Source organism: Schistocerca piceifrons, chromosome 4 (assembly GCF_021461385.2).
Source record: "Schistocerca piceifrons isolate TAMUIC-IGC-003096 chromosome 4, iqSchPice1.1, whole genome shotgun sequence".
NCBI classification, from domain to species: domain Eukaryota; kingdom Metazoa; phylum Arthropoda; class Insecta; order Orthoptera; family Acrididae; genus Schistocerca; species Schistocerca piceifrons.
This window is the reverse complement of record NC_060141.1, coordinates 41,129,997-41,150,058: the sequence shown is the minus strand read 5'-3', so window position 1 is coordinate 41,150,058 and position 20,062 is coordinate 41,129,997. Positions and strand designations below refer to the sequence as shown.

The window sequence follows — 20,062 nt, the reverse complement described above, 5'->3', positions numbered from 1 at the left end:
AACCCACGTTGACTGTGTCAATAGACAGCTTTCTTCGAGGTAATTCATAATGTTCAAACACAACATATGTTCTAAAATCCTGCTGCATATTGACATTAATGATATGGGCCTGTAATTTAATGGATTACTCCTACTACCTTTCTTGAATATTGGTGTGACCTGTGCAACTTTCCAGTCTTTGGGTACGGGTCTTTTGCCGAGCGAGCAGTTTATTTATTTGGTCGTGTTGATTACATATTATACAGCCAGTGTACAAGTAATATAGGAAAAGTCAATTGATGCAATTACAGTAATACATAAATATTTATACATCATATTGCACAGACATTTGTTTATTTAACAAGAACAATTACTTGTATGCAGCATTAAAGCCTGCATTATGCCAAAAACAGTTTAAGTGACTGTTTAAAATAGTAGAATAAGTGACAGTGCATATTTTTATGCTACTGACATATATAAGCAAGTAAATTTTCTTCATGGTCATGGTTTGAATTGAATATAAATTTTAACTGCATTCCTTAAGAAGAGGTTTAAGGGGAGTTGGAATGCCCTATCTCGCCAATGTTAAATTTGCTAACTTTGTGTACCTTTTTCTTTGGAACTATTATCTTCAGAACTTTGAAATTCTGGCAGAGGTTTTCAGCATATATTGTGAGCCCACTGAACTAGAACCAATGTTTTCTTTTTGTTGGTATAGTATTTATGAATTTTTTACCATTAAGCCATTTTTTATTGGAAAAAGTATAACATAAACTTCCCTAGTTCAGAGAATAAGCCAGTTCTTGTCATGATTCTAGTTCAGTGGCCTCTTTGAACTGTTTTGCAGCATTTCTGAAAATTTGAATGTTGTTGGTTGAGTGGTTTATGAGATAAAGGTACATGTAACACTAAAAATGTCAAATGCCAGAAAATGCGATTAAAGTAATTTATTATGAAAATTCACAAATACCTTTTATTCTATTATCAAAAGTGTCCAGCAGAGTAATCAGGGTCATCTTCTAGTTCTTCTTCTTCACCTAGAAGCTTTCTTCTCCTTGCTGCCCTTGCTTTTTTTGTATTAAATTCAGCTGCATACTGAGCCTTCCTTACTCGCACGCTGTCCAGAAGCTGAAGACCTCTGATGGTGTTGATACCAGGAGCAATGCCGAGCCTTGCCATGACCTTTAGCCTACCCATATGACCATCATTGAATGAAATAACAGCATCACTGACTCCCCATTTCAATGTTTTTATCCCAACAAATACATTCTTAGGTACACGAGTCCAAATGAGGTTGTTGAACGACTCGTTTTGATTCTGGGTACAACCATGAAGACATTTTCGCAGAAGATCAGGATGCCCCAAGTCTCTATATATTGGTTTAATTACTTCCATAACAGCCAATGGAATATAATTTTTATGGTGATAAGGATCCCCAGTAGCTTGAGATTTTCTATAATTGCACCATGACTGAGGACCATCTGGACAAGCAAAATGTTGAGGATTATCATCAGTTGATGATCGATGTAAATATGTGGCCCATACAGCTTGTCTCATTTCCTGCAAATTATTTGCATTATTTCTTATTGCCATACCATAGTATTGTTGTAATTCATTTATAATTTTATCTGACAGGCGACCTCTAATGGTTTTACCATCTGACAAAATTTTGTCCTTCAGATTCTGTTTCAGTTTCCTTAGACGAGTGCCCATTCGTTTCTGAACATGACCGACACATTCTAGTTTAGTTATTGTCTTATTGACATATGGCATGGATTCTGTAACACTTTTGTATGCCTTGGAGTCCCCATCTCCAAGGAATTTTGTGTAAAATACTCCCCGTTCTTTTTCTGATCTGCTAAACATTTTCACAGCAGCGGCAGCCTCCATGCCTCCACTCGTACCTTCATAATTCTTGCTACATATGTGAGCTGCTTCTATCTTACCAGATGCACAATGGTAACAATGTTTAGTGAGCACTTCATAGTCCAAAACTTTACCGCTGTCCACACTAGTAACAGTAGCAACAGCATTTTTGGATGTGTGACCCCTTTTCTGCCAGGTTCCATCAAAAGCAACAGGGATATCTGGGTTTCCTTCATTTATATATTTTGCTTCACTGGCAGCAGCTTTCATTGATAAATCTGCTACAGACTGAACAGCATCTCCTATCACTTCAGTGTAATTGTCAATTTTAGCAGGTGGAGGTGGAAGATTCATTATGGCACAAAATGTTTGAGCAGCAGTATGTCCTTTACCAATTGCTCTCATTGCATACATTAGCCTGATATTACTCTCAAACAAATTGCTACTGCATGTTTTAGAGCTCCAAAAACAGGTCTCATTTTCACAACTGGCACAAACTATAGCAATTTTGCAGGAAAGTCCTATAGATTTTGTTATGTTCATATCAAAAGAACCTCCACAAAGATTACAACACAAACATTTCTTCATAAACTCAGTAAAAACAGGAAAGTCGACTAAAACATATTGTTCATTAGAAGCTTCATCTGTAATTTCACTTGCACAGTTTGATAACTTCTTTTTTGATGCACTGGTGGGCGTGTCTCCTTCACACATCTCAGCTGTACAAACGTCAGAACTTTCACCAGCATCAACAGGTGCTGAAGCAGAATCACTTGAACAAACGTTATTTGTAAATCTATTACCGCGAAACTTTCGCTTTTTAAATAATGATGCACTCCTAGGCATCGTAGAAACTACGCACTCACCACTGAAAGTCAAAACAAGACAGATAACAAACTCCAAATGAGCGACAAACTAAACTCGAGGCTCAAAACAAACACTCACAGATCAAAAACTGAACAATAAACACAGCTAGTCGTAAAAACAATGGTACCTATGGAAGGATCAAAGATTCTACAACTGAAGAGTGAAATCCACAGCCTTCTATATGTAATGTTTTCGGAAATGCGAAGATTTAAATGTGTACAAATCACAAGATGGGTAACTTTGCTGGGCGCACATGTAATTTTGAAAAATTAAATAAAAATACTTCCAATTGGAATTTCTTAACAAATTTTGCACCATTTTAAGCAGAAAATTTCAAATTAAGTTATAAGGTTAAAAACTGAAAATGTGAATTTTTTCCATTTTCCGGCATTCCAACTCCCCTTAAGTAAATGCTGAAGAGAGCATTTTCTCGTAATGAAACAGATAAATTTACATTTTATCACCACAATTTCAGTTAAACTACAAATAACAGCATCACACTTTATCTTTAAGAGAGTGCTTTTCTTGGGCAGTTTCTCCCACTCTTATACCTTATAACTAAGTATTCATTCATTTTATAGAAGGTTTGTTCGATAAGGAATAATTTTAGTTTCCTTTTTAAAACCTGTACATTATTTACTTCCTTTTTTATATTGATGGGGAGCTTATTGAAGACCTTTATACCTGACTCAGTAACTCCCCTATGTACTTTAGTGAGAGTTGCAGAGCCTTGGTGAACATTTTTCCACCTGTCTTGTGTCATGGTTGTGGATGTCACAATTTTTCTGAAACAATTCCCTGTTGTTGGCTACAAATAACATCAGTGCGTATATATACTGACCTGTGATGGTAAGTATCCTGAGAGGTGTATATGATTGTTAAGTATGGAGCTAATGCATACTCCGAAAGGAACCTAATTGCTATACAGTCTGGACCAGAAGACTTTTATTTATTTATATCCCATAAATCCAATATTGTGAGGTATTCACATGGATGTAGGACGTGTCAGAATTATTACAAATAATACAAAAGGAATACATAAAAGTACCTCTTGCAAGAGGATATCTGGTATAAGACAAAATACACATTAACAGGCATAGAAAAAATTACATTAAAAATATGGTAGATCTTAATAGCTAAATGAAAGAGACAGTAATGTTAACAGTGATTGTGAGTATCATAATGCACAATAGCACATCAAATTAGTAAATGAAAAAATCAATTACATTTAACTCTACTGAAATATTCTTTTACCGAATAGAAGGAATTATCTAATAAATACTATTTGAGCTGTTGTTTAAATTTGGGAAGCTCGTGGATAAGTAATTTCAGGGATGGTGGGAGAGCATTGAACACCTTGCAGCTCATGTAATGGACTCCTTTTTGTACAATAGTAAGGTTTTTTGATTCATGATGGAGGTCCATCTTCCTCCTGGTATTATGGGTATGGTATGAATTATCGGTTTTGTATGATTGTCCATTTTTACCAATGAAACGTAACAGAGAGTAGATACATTGGCATGCAGTTGTCAGTATCCCTAATTTTCTGAAAAGGTTCCTACAAGAATGTCTAGGCTGGACTCAGCTCATTATCCTAATAACTCTCTTTTGAGCAATGAAAATCTTTTTGGATAGTGGCTGATTACCCCAGAAAACTATACCATAGAGCAATAATGCATGGAAATAACTGAAATAAGCAGTTTTTGTGGTGGCTCAGTCACATAAAGTGGAAATAATACGAACAGCGAATGTTGTCGAGCTGAATTTTTTGTGGAGGTGCAAAATATGTTCAGACCATTTTAGACTGTTGTCAATGTGTACACCCAGAAACTTGGTTGACTCAACGTGTAGTAACTCACTACCATTCAATGTAATACTTAATTGATCCTCAACTTTTTTCCTTACTTGGAAATGCACAAACTGGGTCTTATTAACATTTAGTGATAACACACTATTTACAAACCAATTACATACTTCACTAAAGACAATATTGGCCGATTCCTCAAGATTGAGGTTGGGAGTTTTGTTGATGAGGATAGAAGTGTCATCACCAAAAAGTGTAAAGTGAGTTTTGAAGCTAGTATGCAAGGGAAGGTCATTGATAAAGATGAGGAAGAGGCGGCGGCCAAGTACAGAGCCCTGAGGAACACCACAGCCAGTAGAGCCCAGCTAGATGACACAGAGTACCCCTCCGAGTCGTTCAACATGACCTGCTTTCTTCCAGCTAGGTAGGATTTAATCCACGAGCCAACTGAGCTGCTTTTACCATAATATTCACCCTTTGCTAAGAGGATTTCATGATTAACACTATCAAAGACCTTAGAAAGGTCACAGAAGATTCCAACAGATGCGAACTGGCTACTGTTTAATACCTTATAATGCATGAGGTGTTCAATAAGTCTTCTGAACCAATTTCTAAAGAATTTTAGAAAAGGTTGCTAAAAGGGAGATAGGCCGATAGTTGGTAACATCGGCTTTATCGCCTTTTTTAAAGAGAGGTTTGACAATAGCGTAGTTTAGTCTCACAGGAACAATCCTGTGCTGGATGGATTCATTGAATATATGGCACAGTATTTTGCTTATTGGCTTATAGCACTCATTCAGTAATCTTGAAGAGATACCATCTATGCCAACAGAATTCTTGCTCTTCATCTCTTTAATTATATTCTCAATTACATGTACTGTGACAGGACACACTTTAATCTGCTTGGTTTTTTATTAATAGCTTTTTGAAGGGATAACATGGCTTGCTTTTAGTAAGTGATTCAAGTTGCTTCACTACTCCGAGGATATTTACTTCTATGTTACTCATGTTGGCAGCTGTTCTCGATTTGAATTCTGGAATATTTACGTCTTCTTTTGTGAAGGCATTTTGGAAGGCTGTGTTTAGTAACTCTGCTTTGGCAGCACTGTCTTCCATAGTATTGCCATTGCTATCACGCAGAGAAGACATTGATTGTTTCTTGCCGTTAACATACTTAACATACAATCAGAATCTCTTTGGATCTTCTGCCAGGTTTCGTGACAAAGTTTTGTTGTGGAAACTGCTATAGGTATCTCGCATTGAAGTCCGCACTAAATTTTGAGCTTCTGTAAAAGATCGCCGATCTTGTGGATTTTGCGTCTGTTTAAATTTGGCATGTTTGTTTCATTGTTTCTGCAACAGTGTTCTAACTCGTTTTGTGTACCAAGGAAGATCAGCTCTGTCATTTGTTAATTTATTTGGTATAAATCTCTCAATTGCTGACGATACTATTTCTTTGAATTTAAGCCACATCTTGTCTACAATTATATTAATAATTCGGAATGAGTGGAGATTGTCTCTCAGGAAGGCGTCAAGTGAATTTTTATCTGCTTAGGTATATTTTTCGCTTATTTTTCGAGGATTTGGGGATTACAATATTCAATCTCGCTACGACAACCCTGTGGTCACTAATCCCTGAATCGGTTTTGATGCTCGTTATAAAGTCAGGGTTATTTGTTGCCAAGAGGTCTAGTGTGTTTTCATAACCATTTACTATTTGCGTGGGCTCATGAACTAACTGCTCGAAATATTTTCAGAGAATGTGTTTAGCACAATTACGGATGATATTTTATGTGTACCTCTGGAATTAAACATGTATTTTCGCCAACATATCGAGGGTAAATTAAAGTCACCCCCGACTATTATCGTATGAGTCAGGTACGTGTTTGAAATCAAACTCAAGTTTTCTCTGAACCTTTCGGCAACTGCATCATCTGAATTGGGAGGTCGGTAAAAGGATCCAATTATTATTTTATTCCGATTGCCAACAATGACCTCTGCCCATACTAACTCACAGGAAGTATCATCTTCAATTTCGCGACAAACACGCCATCGCCAACCGTGTTTAGCCTATCCGTTCGGAACACCATTAGGTTCTTCGCAAAAATTTTGGCTGAGCTTATATTCAGCTTTAGCCAGCTTTCAGTGCCTATAACGATTTGGGCATCAGTGCTTTCTATTAGCGCTTGGAGCTCTGGTACTTTCCCAACGCAGCTACGATAGTTTACAACTGTTATACCAATGGTTCCCGTATCTACGTTCTTCCTGTGTTCAGCCTGCTCACTTTGTGACTGAAGCACTTCTTGTGTTTTCCCAGGACCCTCTACCCTAAAAAACCGCCCAATCCACGCCACACAGCCCCTGCTACCCGTGTAGCTGCCTCTTGCATATAGTGGACACCTGACCTATTCAGCGGAACCTGAAATCCAATCACCCTTTGGCTCAAGTCGAGAAATCTGCAGCCTACAACGGTCGCAGAACTGTCTGAGCCTCTGATTCAGACCCTCCACTCGGCTCTGTACCAGAGGTCCACAATCTGTCCTGTCGACTATGCTGCAGTTTGTCAGCTCTGCTTTCATCTTGCAAGCAAGAATGGCAGCCATTACTACTTCTGTTAGCCACTCGAAACCAGAGAGAATCTCTTCTGATCCAAAGTGACACACATCATTGGTACCGACGTGAGCAACCACCTGGAGCTAGCTGCAGCCTGTGCTCTTCATGGCATCCAAGAGGACTCTTTCCAAATCTGGAATGACTCCACCTGGTATGCACATGGAGTGCACATTGGTTTTCTTACCCTTCTCGTCGGCCAAGTCCCTAAGGGGCCCCATAACGTGCCTAACGTTGGAGCTTCCAACTACCAATAATCCCACCCTCTGCGATTGTCCGGATCTTGCAGGCTGAGTGGTTTTCCTCTAGAACAGGACAGGCGACAGCATCTGGCTCAGCAACATTGTCAGCCACAGACAGCACTTGGAACTTGTTTGTCAGACAAACTGGGGAGGCCACACATGCGGCCGCCTGGGAAATCTTTCGCCGCCTGCTTCGCTCCGGGGTGTCCACCCACTCGACACAGGCGAGGGATCAGCCTCAGTGCGAGCAGTAACTGGACTGGCCACCGGTAAGGACTGATCAGAGCTCAGATGAGCTGGATGTCTGTTGGATCCCTACGGCCAGGTCACAACGGCGGTGACCATCCACTGCAGCCTCAAGCTGTGTAACCGAAGCCATCACAGCCTGAAGCTGAGAGTGAAGTGTCACCAACTCAGCTCGCATTTGCACACAACAGTGGCAGTCTCTGTCCATACTACAGACCCTGTAAAACTAAACTATGCAGATAAACGGACTATCGGCATGTGCTGCGCAACTCTACTGTAGACCCTGACGAAAACACACGAACTGTGTCTAGTAATACACAGATATTCAAAAACATAACTACCAAAGCACTCAGGTGAAACGAAATAAACTGTTAGGAACATGTAACATGTCACAAAATCGGTTTACTTTCTGACGCAAACAAAAACGCGACAACTGTGGCCAGTAGATATTAAATTTACACGCAGAAACTCAAGAAACTAAACTATTAAAGTACACAGATGATACAATAAAATTCGCTCCTGGTTAGGAACTCGTAAATGTCACAAAAGCAGTTACTTCCCTGTTGCTGCGTCTGTCTCGGCCAGCTAATATTGCCTGACTCATGTGAGTCAGACTCTTAACTAAATTTTGAGCATTTTGTGTACTAAAATCCAAGGCAAAGCATTGCGCAGTGAAGACATTCTTCTTATCCTTCACGTCGATCTTCATGAGGGATTTATGATTTGTCAGAATGTCTCATCTGACGACTCGCTGCATTAGAGAGGTGGTAAGAACGAACAGTTCATTGTACAAAAAAAGGAGCCATAGGTACATCACTTTGGAAATCACATAAAAAACTTCGAATGCACGTGCAGTTGCAGCAAAAAAAGCCAATTTTGAACCTAATAATTTGTCTTCAACTGCTTCAGATACGGTTTAAAAACTTGCTGAATTAAGAGTTTTATTTTGAGCCAACTGAGAAACACAATTTCTTAGATGTGGAAGAATTTTTTGAGCTCTTTCTCAGCCATATTTGGATTTTTGATCCATCTTGTGCCACAGAATTGCAAAGAAAAATCAGAGGAGACTGTATATTCTATATATTGACTTCCTTTGTGTGGGTGGATCATAGAACAAATAATATAAGGCTCCTAAAAACTGTGCACTTTCCCAATTTGTTTGTGACACGCCAATTTAGAAAGCTCCATGAGCCACATGCAGGCTGCAACTACATAGCTGTAAGAATTCCATGTTCTCAGAAATTTCTTTTAGCCCATTATTCAAGTCCTTCCAAATTTTAAAATCATGTTTGGTCCATCCATTGACAACTGCAAAATTTTTGGAAGATTCTGTAAACCAAAAGATCCTTTCAAAGGACCTAGTAAGTCACTTGCCCTTGTGCACTGAATAAAGAATCAAAATATCGGGTTGAAACCTGAGACTTATTTTGATTCCAAAACCTAACATGAATGTCCATTTGTGTTTTTCGAAGAAACAGTGTTTACACTCTTGTCATATTTAAGAACAACATTGTCACATTATCTAATCATGTCAATAAGTTTGCCATGAAGATACAGAGCAATACCCTAAACAATACTGTAAGCAATTCTTGTTATTTGCTATTGCATTTTTGCCACAGGAAACATTTCCAGAAACAATGATAAACAAGCAGCAGAACTTTGGATTGACAAATGATTATAAATTGCATGTAAGCACCATAAGATTTCAGCTTTTGTGACATTTTCTGATAATAAAAATGGCTGCACTGAAGATTGTTTAGATTGCCAGTTTTTTGAAGTTGAAGGTGTCAGACCTGCTTCTGTAGTACCAGTTACCTTGGCAGAATTGCTAGATGCTGAAATTCCTGTAAAACTGAAGTAGTGTTTACCTTATACTATTTGCTCTGAGCACTATGGGACTTAACTTCTGAGGTCATCAGTCCCCTAGAACTTAGAACTGCTTAAACCTAACTAACCTAAGGACATCACACACATCCATGCCCGAAGCAGGATTCGAACCTGCGACCCTAGTGGTCGCGCGGTTCCAGTCTGTAGCGCCTAACTTTTACTATTCCTGGATTTCTTTGTTAAATTATGCTCTTTGGCTTGCTGTGAGTCGATGTAGGGCAGAAAAATCTTGGAAAGAATTCCTCCATTATTCTAAAAATCTGAACTGCACATCATAACAAGTCATACATCGAGGCTATTTGACATGCATTCCTGCCAATTATTTTTCTGTAAAAACTTTGAAATACAGCAGAAACCATCATGGCAGACTGAACGCAATGATTTCCAACATCAACACAGGCAGTTCAAAGATCAAAACAAAGAACAGATTAACTTAGATTAAAAAAAGGACTCCAAATATAATTTGCATGGTTGCAAAGAATATAAAAATGAAATAAATCATAGCACTCTAAGGAAAATTTGTTGTTTTGTAATGGCTAATATTTAAGAAAGTTGACGCAATTGGGCATAAAAGAGAGTACCATTTTTAGTGCAAAGATAATTCTTATCGACTCTGAGTATCAAGGAACACAGTTCAACAAACACACCTACATTTTGATTGTTTATCTAAGATGACAACATCATAGCAACATCCAAGTGTTAAAAAAAAAATCTTACCTTGTTTGGTGATGTGGAACTCAATTTTCATTGCGTCAGGTTCTTGGCGTTGCTTAAAAACATTCATTGTATGAGATTTCCGTTTGTTTGAGGAAAGTTTATGTTTTTGGCTGTTAGCATGGCTGCCAAACCACTTTTCCCCATTGTCAAAATATTTATCATTGCGCTGCACCAAGAGCATAATGCATTCATTAGTAATTTGGTGTCACGCATAACCCATGAGTAAACTGACTCGTATGTACTTTGGTATCAAGTTAAACTGTGTTTAGGCATTACTGAAAAACACTGCACTCTGAAAAGGTTATGAAATTGTCAAAGTGTCTCCATTGTGTTCTTGCATGTCAGAACGATGTAGATGGTGCTAGTCTCAGAAGAGTTGTAACAATGGGTTTGTTTAAGGAGTTGCTTGACTGCTACTTTTAAGCACTAAAAAACCGGCATTAGTGCGTATGCACAGCTATGACGATGTAGAAACCTGTGTTTGGTCTGCCTGCTTGAATGTTTCTTGTCCAATGTCTTATTATATTCTACATCTACATCTACATCCATACTTCGCAAGCCACCTGACGGTATGTGGCAGAGGGTACTTTGAGTACCTCTATCGGTTCTCCCTTCTATTCCAGTCTCATATTGTTGGTGGAAAGAAAGATTGTCGGTATGCCTCTGTGTGGGCTCTAATCTCTCTGATTTTATCCTCATGGTCTCTTCACGAGATATACGTAGGAGGGAGCAATATACTGCTTGACTCCTCGGTGAAGGTATGTTCTCGAAACTTCAACAAAAGCCCGTACCAAGCTACTGAACATCTCTCCTGCAGAGTCTTCCACTGGAGTTTATCTGTCATCTCCGTAATGCTTTCACGATTACTAAATGATCCTGTAATGAAGTGTGCTGCTCTTCGTTGGATCTTCTCTATCTCTTCTATTAACCCTATCTGGTACGGATCCCACACTGGTGAGCAATATTCAAGCAGTGGACGAACAAGTGTACTGTAACCTATTTCCTTTCTTTTCGAATTGCCAGACTGAGATTCATTGGAAGAATCCTAAGGAAATGCATCTGCTTTACCGATGATCAACTTTATATGATCATTCCATTTTAAATCACTCCTAATGCTTATTCCCAGATAATTTATGGAATTAACTGCTTCCAGTTGCTGACCTGCTATTGTAGCTAAATGATAAAGGATCTTTCTTTCTATGTATTCGCAGCACATTACACTTGTCTACATTGAGATTCAATTGCCATTCCCTGCATAATGCGTCAGTTCATTGCAGATCCTCCTGGATTTCAGTACAATTTTCCATTGTTACAACCTCTCGATATACCACAGCATCATCCACAAAAAGCCTCAGTGAACTTCCAATGTTATCCACAAGGTTGTTTATGTATATTGTGAATAGCAACGGTCCTAAGACACTCCCCTGTGGCACACCTGAAATCACTCTTACTTCGGAAGACTTCTCTCCATTGAGAATGACATGTTGCATTCTGTTACCTAGGAACTCTTCAATCCAGTCACACAACTGGTCTGATAGTCCATACACTCTTACTTTGTTCATTAAACGACTGTGAGGAACTGTAGCAAACGCCTTGCGGAAGTCAAGAAACACAGCATCTACCTGGGAACCCGTGTCTATGGCCCTCCGAGTCTCTTGGACGAATAGTGCGAGCTGGGTTTCACACGATCGTCTTTTTCGAAACCCATGCTGATTCCTAAAAAGTAGATTTCTAGTCTCCAGAAAAGTCATTATAATCTAACAGAATACCTGTTCCAAAATTCTACAACTGATCGGTGTTAGAGATATAGGTCTATAGTTCTGCACATCTGTTTGACATCCCTTCTTGAATATGGGGAAGACCTGTGCCCTTTTCCAATCATTTGGAACGCTACGCTCTTCTAGAGACTTACGGTATACCGCTGCAAGAAGGGGGGCAAGTTCCTTCGCGTACTCTGCGTAAAATCAAACTGGTATCCCATCAGGTCCAGCGGCCTTTCCTCTTTTGAGTGATTTTAATTGTTTCTCTATCGCTCTGTCATCTATTTTGATATCTACCATTTTGTCATCTGTGCAACAATCTATAGAAGGAACTACAGTGCAGTCTTCCTCTGTGAAACAGTCTTGGAAAAAGACATTTAGTATTTTGGCCTTTAGTCTGTCAGTCTCTCTTTCAGTACCATTTTGGTCACAGAGTGCCTGGACATTTTGTTTTGATCCACCTACCGCTTTGACGTAAGACCAAAATTTCTTAGGATTTTCTGCCAAGTCAGTACATAGAACTGTACTTCCAAATTCATTGAACGCCTCTTGCATAGCCCTCCTCACATTACATTTCGCTTCGCGTAATTTTTGTTTGTCTACAAGGCTTTGGCTATGTTTATGTTTGCTGTGAAGTTCCCTTTGCTTCCGCAGCAATTTTCTAACTCTGTTGTTGTACCACAGTGGCTCTTTTACATCTCTTATGATCTTGCTTGGCACATACTCATCTAATGCATATTGTACGATGGTTTTGAACTTTGTCCACTGATCCTCAACACTATCTGTACTTTAGACAAAACTTTTGTGTTGAGCCGTCAAGTACTCTGAAATCTGCTTTTTATCACCTTTGCTAAACAGAAAAATCTTACTACCTTTTTCAATATTTCTATTTACGGGCGAAATCATCGATGCAGTAACCGCTTTATGATCGCTGATTCCCTGTTCTGCGTCAACTGTTTCAAATAGTTTGGGTCTGTTTGTCACCAGAAGGTCTAATATGTGATCGCCACGAGTTGGTTCTCTGTTTAACTGCTCAAGGTAGTTTTCAGATAATGCACTTAAAAAAAAAAAAAAAAAATTTCACTGGATTCTTTGTCCCTGCCACCCGTTATGAACGTTTGAGTCTCCCAGTCTATATCCGGCAAATTAAAATCTCCACCCAGAACTATAACACGGTCGGGAAATCTGCTCTAAATATTTTCCAAATTTTCCTTCAGGTGCTCTGCCACAACAGCTGCTGAGCCAGGGGGTCTAGAGAGACATCCAGTTACCATGTTTGAGCCTGCTTTAACCATGACCTTCACCCAAATTATTTCACATTTCGGATCTCCATCAATTTCCTTCGATACTATTGCACTTTTTATCGCTATAAACATGCCTCTCCCTTCACTGCCCAGCCTGTCTCTGCGCTGTACATTCCAATCTGAGTTTAGAATTTCATTACTGTTTATATCTGGTTTCAGCCAACTTTCTGTCCCTAGTACTACGTGGGCATTGTGGCCATTTATTAATTAGAGCAGTTTTGGCGCCTTTCTATAGACGTTCCTGCAGTTTACTATTACCACATTAATATTGTATTCCCTGTTGCGTTTTGCCTACTACTACCACCTTGTCGCGTCTCACGAGGCATCCTGTCGGGCCTGTGCATAGCGGTGAATGAACATCTGATATGCTTATCCTACTATTAACAATGAAGTGTTAAACTGTCCAATATCAATTGTACAATTTGTGCTATATGATAAAACTGGACCAATAAAAAATCAAATCAAATCAAACATGAAATAGCCAAATGCAGGAACTGCAATAGCTTCGAAACCATTGAAAAATGTGCAACAAACAAAACATGACTCACGTGAAGTTTCACCTTGCTCTAACTCAGAGCTATGCGCACGCACGATTCTGGCAGTGCCAGAAAAAAATTTCGAGCGGATGTTGGCTGGCTAGCTCTCACTGGTCATATACCAAACAGCCATACTCTCAGTAGCCAGAAGCAGGAGAAGGCGCTGCTTATACGAGATTTCAGCTCCACGCATTCATGACATGCTGTCCGACAGCTGTTAAAGGAATTATTCAGAGCTGAACAAAACTCACCTTCCCGCTGAATTCGTATATTTTCAAGGTTATGCTCACATCGTTTACGGCTGATTATCAGCATGTTAAAAAATCACTACCAAGACAACACGAAATTGCATTTACAATTAACACTGCCAATGTGAAGTCATCCACAGAAACTATTGATTGTTATTACTAACAAAACATCAATACCAACTCGTATGAAGTTTTAAGTTTGAATTGTCAAAATGCTCGCAAGCGTGTTTCCTGGAAGAGATTTTCCTACACAGAATGAAGTAAAAGAAAACTTACTTCAGAAGAACAGATCTCATATTGGGGCGATATTTAATATAGATCTGTGTGGGTCATTTATTGAAATTTGAGAATTTAGTGCGGATAAATAAAGCCTTTCATTCAAGTTGCGATTTTGCACAAATGGACACTCCAATAACTAGTGTCTCTCTAACAGAGAACCATGGTAGATGAAAGCCAGACCAATCGTCTAGACTGTTCTCCCTGCAACTACTGAAAAGGCTGCTGCCCTTCTTCAGGTTCTTCAGGAACCACATGTTTGTCTATCCTCTCAACAGATACCCTTCCGTTGTGGTTGCACGTTTACCCGTATCGCTGAGGCATGCAAACCTCCCTGCCAATAGGTGTGTGTGTGTGTGTGTCTGTCTAAATAAATACCGGTACTCATAATTAAATTAATAAAATAATTAATTTCTAAGTACATGCTCATAATCAAATTTCACACGGTCCTATTCTGAATCCTATGTCACTTTCCTTCATGTTGACCTCATTCTTACCAAGGGTCAGCCACACTTCTATTCAGGACTAATGAAGGACAGTACTTACATTCTGACAGTTGTATCTTTTCCATGTCACAAGTTCTCTCCTATAGTCTTGGCATTAAACGCAAACGTATTTGTTCAGATGCAACTCTTTACAGCAATAACCCCCCCCCCCCTTCCTTTCTCACCTTGACATAATTACCCCATCACCCTACTTCAAAAGGAGATTTTCCGGGATATCACATCCAGTCCCGGTACTGCTGACCCCTTTAATGAAAAACTTACACCTCTAGTCACTCAGTACTATTCTATTCTTTGAATGCATTAATCAGCTACTTTGACAGAGCTATGACTTCCTGACTTCATACTCTGAAATGAGGTCCATTCTGTCAGACATTTTGTCCATCACAACTGAAGCAACGTTTTGGCTCCCCCCCCCCCCTCCCTCCCCACCATCAATGCTATATCCTAGCCAGATCATATGGTCCTTCTGCACCTACTTCCCCACCCTACGGCTCTTACCCCAGTGACTATCCCCATTGTAAGATTTGCCATACCCACCCCCCAACCTCCACCTACACGAGCCCTGTAACTTATCATGTACACTACCAAAGGGAGAGCCACCTGTGAAATGAAACACTTCGTGTAGCGGATGTTATGTTTACAATGTTCGGCCTTCTGCATTGGTATGGCTACCGTTGAAGTTATCACTTAGGATGAATGGGTATAGAAAGAGAGTGTGTTTGTGTGTGTGTGTGTGTGTGTGTGTGTGTGTGTGCCCCCCCCCCCCCTCCACACACACACACACACACACACACACACACACACACACACACACACACACACACACACACACACACACAAACGACACTATCTGAATTCTTCCCCCTGGCACCAGTTCCTGAGAACTTCACAGATGGGAAATGGCGTTACAGCATGTTCTTGGTTCCTGCAATCCTCCTGCCCTTAATTTATGTTAATTGTTTTCTCTAATTTCTGTAGCCTCAGCATTTCTTCACAGCAACTATGCCTTTCTTCACTCCTTTTAGTTTTTGACTTTTTTATTTTCTGAACTGTCTATTTTTCACCACCCTCCATTTCTGCCAACACAAAACACTTAGCTTTCTGCTCTTATGAACCTCTGCATGATGTTTTGTCAGTACTCTCCTTCTTGCATATCACCCTATCTTCCAGATTTAAGCTCTTGGTCTTCAATTTTTGTCTGGCGCAGTCTCCACATCCATTCTTTCCTTCTCATCCCATCTGGTAAGTATCTCCGTCCCGTCTGATAAGTATCTCCTGACGCAGGGTTCTTGGCAACTTTTCCCAGCTCTCCTCATTTCATAAACCTCGGCAGTCCTTTTCCTTCACACCTCTTCCTCCACTTTCAAACCTTCTGCGAGAACAAGCCACTGGATGCAAAAGCTTGAACATTTTTTTCCTTTTGTACACGTTTTCACTTTCTGAGGCTTGGTGAGTAGATTTTTCACATACAGTATTAAAAGATATGACCCCAATATATAGAAATATTACGTCACAGACAGAATTGATTCAATTATTTCACAGGGATGTTTCTTATTAAAGTCCATATGGTTAGCCGACATTGAAAGAAACATAAAAAATGAAAACAATGAATAATAATAATAATAATAATAATACAAAAATGTATATACCTACCAGATCTAACTATAAATAGTGGCTTTTAAGACGCAAAACATAATGTTACAAATGTTTTAAACAGAGGAATAAGGAATTAATGAAAAACACAAATATGAGTTATGTTTACATGTCTATTGCACGTGAATGAAAAATGCGTCTTCTTAAAATATTCAAAACTCAGATTACTTAGAAAATAGTAACATGTTTACTCAGATATGAGTACATGGACATCATGTCGTGACGTGTGACTACCAAATTTTTGTCAAATTAAATCTGGGATTTTTCCCTTAAGAATCAGATGTGTGAAGTATTCTATAACCTCATTGTCTATAAATGAGAAATATGTTGTTATTAATTTTATGTTAGAAGTTACATCTTGTAAAAATTGTACTTAATTATTCATACTGGCCACAAAAACTGCAGCCGGTCCTTGGCCTCACTCAGTCCAGTCTTCCACACTTTCCTGTCATCTGCATCTTCATCTCCCAGACCCAGTATCTGCATTTCTCCCGTAGTATTATCCTTCTACCTCATTCTCGGCTGTCTCAGTGGTCTCTTTCCTTCAGCTTCTGCATCCATTACAGCCTTTATTACCCTGTTCTCCCCTCTTCTCCTCTCATGGCCGTACCATCTTAGTCTCCTTAATTTTCACAACCGCTATGGCGCAGGCAGTGTGTATAATTGTCTGAGTTCTCTGTTTTTCATTATTCTCCACTGTTTATTTTCTTTCACTGGTCCATATGTTTTTCTCAGTACTTTATTTTCAAAAGTGATGAGTTTTTCCTCCGTTTTCTTTGTCAGGGTCCATGTCGCACTTGCATAGCACACTATTGGTTTGATGATGGTCTGATATGTTGTTCTTTTGCCTGCCTGGATAGTAACTTCAATCTTATGATGTTGTGCATAGCTCCTAGATATCTTCTCCCAGCTTGAATACTTGTTACTGTCTCTTGTTCTATAAGGTTTTGTTGGCTGATGTTGACACCGAGATACGTGAATGTGTCTGTCTTCTGTATTGTTAGATTTCCGATTTTTAGATGGTTTGGTCCTAAATGAGCTATTCTTCCTACTACCATGAACTTTTTTTTACTTTCATTTATACTTCCGACCTAATTTCTTAGCTTCTTCCATTAGCACAGTCCCCATTTTCTCCAGGTGTTCCACGTTCTTTCCTATCAGCACAATATCATCCGCAAAAGCTAGGACATTTATCTTTTTTCCTATGGTGACTTGCACTTTCACATGTTACTCTCTTCAGGGTGTTGTTAAGGGCCAAAGTGAACAGGGTTGGTGGTATCTCCCTGTCTCATTCCTGTTTTTACTCCAAATGTTTCTGAGAACTCCCCCCTATACTTTCACTCTACACTTTGATTCACCGAGCGAGGTGGTGCAGTGGTTAGCACACTGGACTCGCATTCGGGAGGACGACGGTTCAATCCCGTCTCCAGCCATCCTGATTTAGGTTTTCCGTGATTTCCCTAAATCGCTTCAGGCAAATGCCGGGATGGTTCCTTTGAAAGGGCACGGCCGATTTCCTTCCCCATCCTTCCCTCACCCGAGCTTGCGCTCCGTCTCTAATGACCTCGTTGTCGACGGGACGTTAAACACTAATCTCCTCCTCCTCCACTTTGATTCCATCACACCCATTTTAGCTAGCTTTATCAGCTTTTCAGGTATCCCATACTCTGCCATTATCCTCCACATTTCCTTTCTTACTATGCTGTCATATGCTTTGTTGAAATCTATAACAGGCAAAAGGTATCATGATTGTGCTCCCAATTCTTATCTAATATTTGTCTTAGTGTGAATATTTGGTCGATTGTTGAATTAACTTTTCTGATCCCTGCTTGTGCTGTGTCTAATATTTTGTCATGTATGGCTTGTGCCTGTTCAGTATAATTCTTGATATTACTTTATAGCATGTGCATAGGAGAGATATCTCTCTGTAGTTCTGTGTCAGTACTTTGTCTCCTTTCTCGTATAAAGGACACACAGCAGCAGTTTTCCATTCCTCTGGCATTACTACTTTTCTCTAAACCTCTTATCAGTTCGAATAACCATTCACGTATCTTCTCTGCCCCCTCTTTGAGGAGCTCTGCTGATATCTAGTCTATGCCAGGGGCCTTCCCATCTTTTAGTCTTTTTATTGCCTCCTTCACCTCCATCACAGTTGGTTCTTCGACTAATGGTTATACGTTCTGATTGTTTTCTGCCTTGTTTTCATTATAAAAATACGCTCCTGTGTATTTTTTTTACATGTATGATAGTATGTGGTGGTACAAATATTCGTTTTGAGCTATATTATTTGTTTCAGGTTCTCCTTTGGGAGCATGTTGCAGTTGGAGTTCACCAGCAGATGCCTACACATTACACAAGCTTCCAATACTCCATGAACTGCTTAAGGGGAAACTCAGTGTAGGCGATGTAAGATTCGTCTGTGAAAAACAAAGACATGAATGCACATATCACAACTCTCCATCTACATCTCTACTTCGCAAACCACAGTGAGCTTCATGGCAGAGGGTATGTCCCATTGTACCAGTTGTTATGGTTTCTTCCCACTTCATTCATGTATGGAGTGCCAGAAGAATGATTGAATGCAGTAATTATTCTGATCTTATCCTTATGAGAGTTATGCATAAGGAATTGTTGTACATTCCTAGTCATCATTTAAAGCCAGTTATTCAAACTTTGTAAATAGACTTTCTCAGGATAATTTACGTCTATCTTCAAGAGTCTTCCAATTCAGTTCCTTCAGTATCTTTGTGTTACACTCCCATAGATGAAGTAAACCTGTGATCATCCGTGCTGCCCTTCTCTGTATACATTCAATATTCCCCGTTAATCCTATTTGGTACAGGTCCCACACACTTGAGCAATATCCTGGAACCAGCCTCTTGGGTGATCTGTAAGCAATCTCCTTTGTAGACTGATTGCAGTTCCCCAGTATTCTACCAACAAACCGAAGTCTACCACCAGCTTTACCCATGACTGAGCATATGTGATCATTCCCTTTTATATTCCTATGAAGTCAGTTGGCTGATTTTAACAGCGACTCATTGATATTGTAGTCATAGGATAGTATGCTTTATTGTTTTGTAAAGGGCACAATTTTACTTTTCTGAACATTTGAAGAATGTTGACAATCTCTGTACCACTTTGAAATCTCATCAATATCTGACTGACACCTGTAAAAAGAGCCTTTATTATTGTAGCGTTAACTATATCTCCGTTCAATGGAAGTCTGAACGTGGTTACAAATTGAATGTTCATAGTTATATAAACAAGTTGAAAATTAATTTAAGTATATGGAAGAATAAATAATATGCTGAAATTAAACCTACATTGAGTCTGTTTAAGAATTTTGTCTCGTAGAATGTGACACAGACCACATCATATTGTAGTGAAGGATGGTGAAAATACGAGTATGAGACTAGCTGTTGGACATCCAGAAGGTCAGAAGCCTGCCAATTCAGTATAACAGTGTTGCACATATGGATAATGCAACATCTGAAAGGCGAAGAACAGAAGCCAGAATGAATTATTTTTGCACAGAGCACAAAGAAAACGCCTCCAGAA

The 20,062-nt window shown here is 39.3% G+C and overlaps 1 protein-coding gene and 1 non-coding gene across 2 annotated transcripts in view; one reads left to right on the top strand and one right to left on the bottom strand.

The window, feature by feature from the left end:
* Positions 1-20,062, bottom strand: part of LOC124795342 (leucine-rich repeat and WD repeat-containing protein 1-like) — a 153,859-nt gene that overhangs the window by 17,812 nt on the left and 115,985 nt on the right. The window lies entirely within an intron of this gene.
* On the top strand, positions 17,862-17,934 carry Trnaa-cgc. Its single transcript has one exon. It is a non-coding gene; the product is annotated as a tRNA-Ala (tRNA).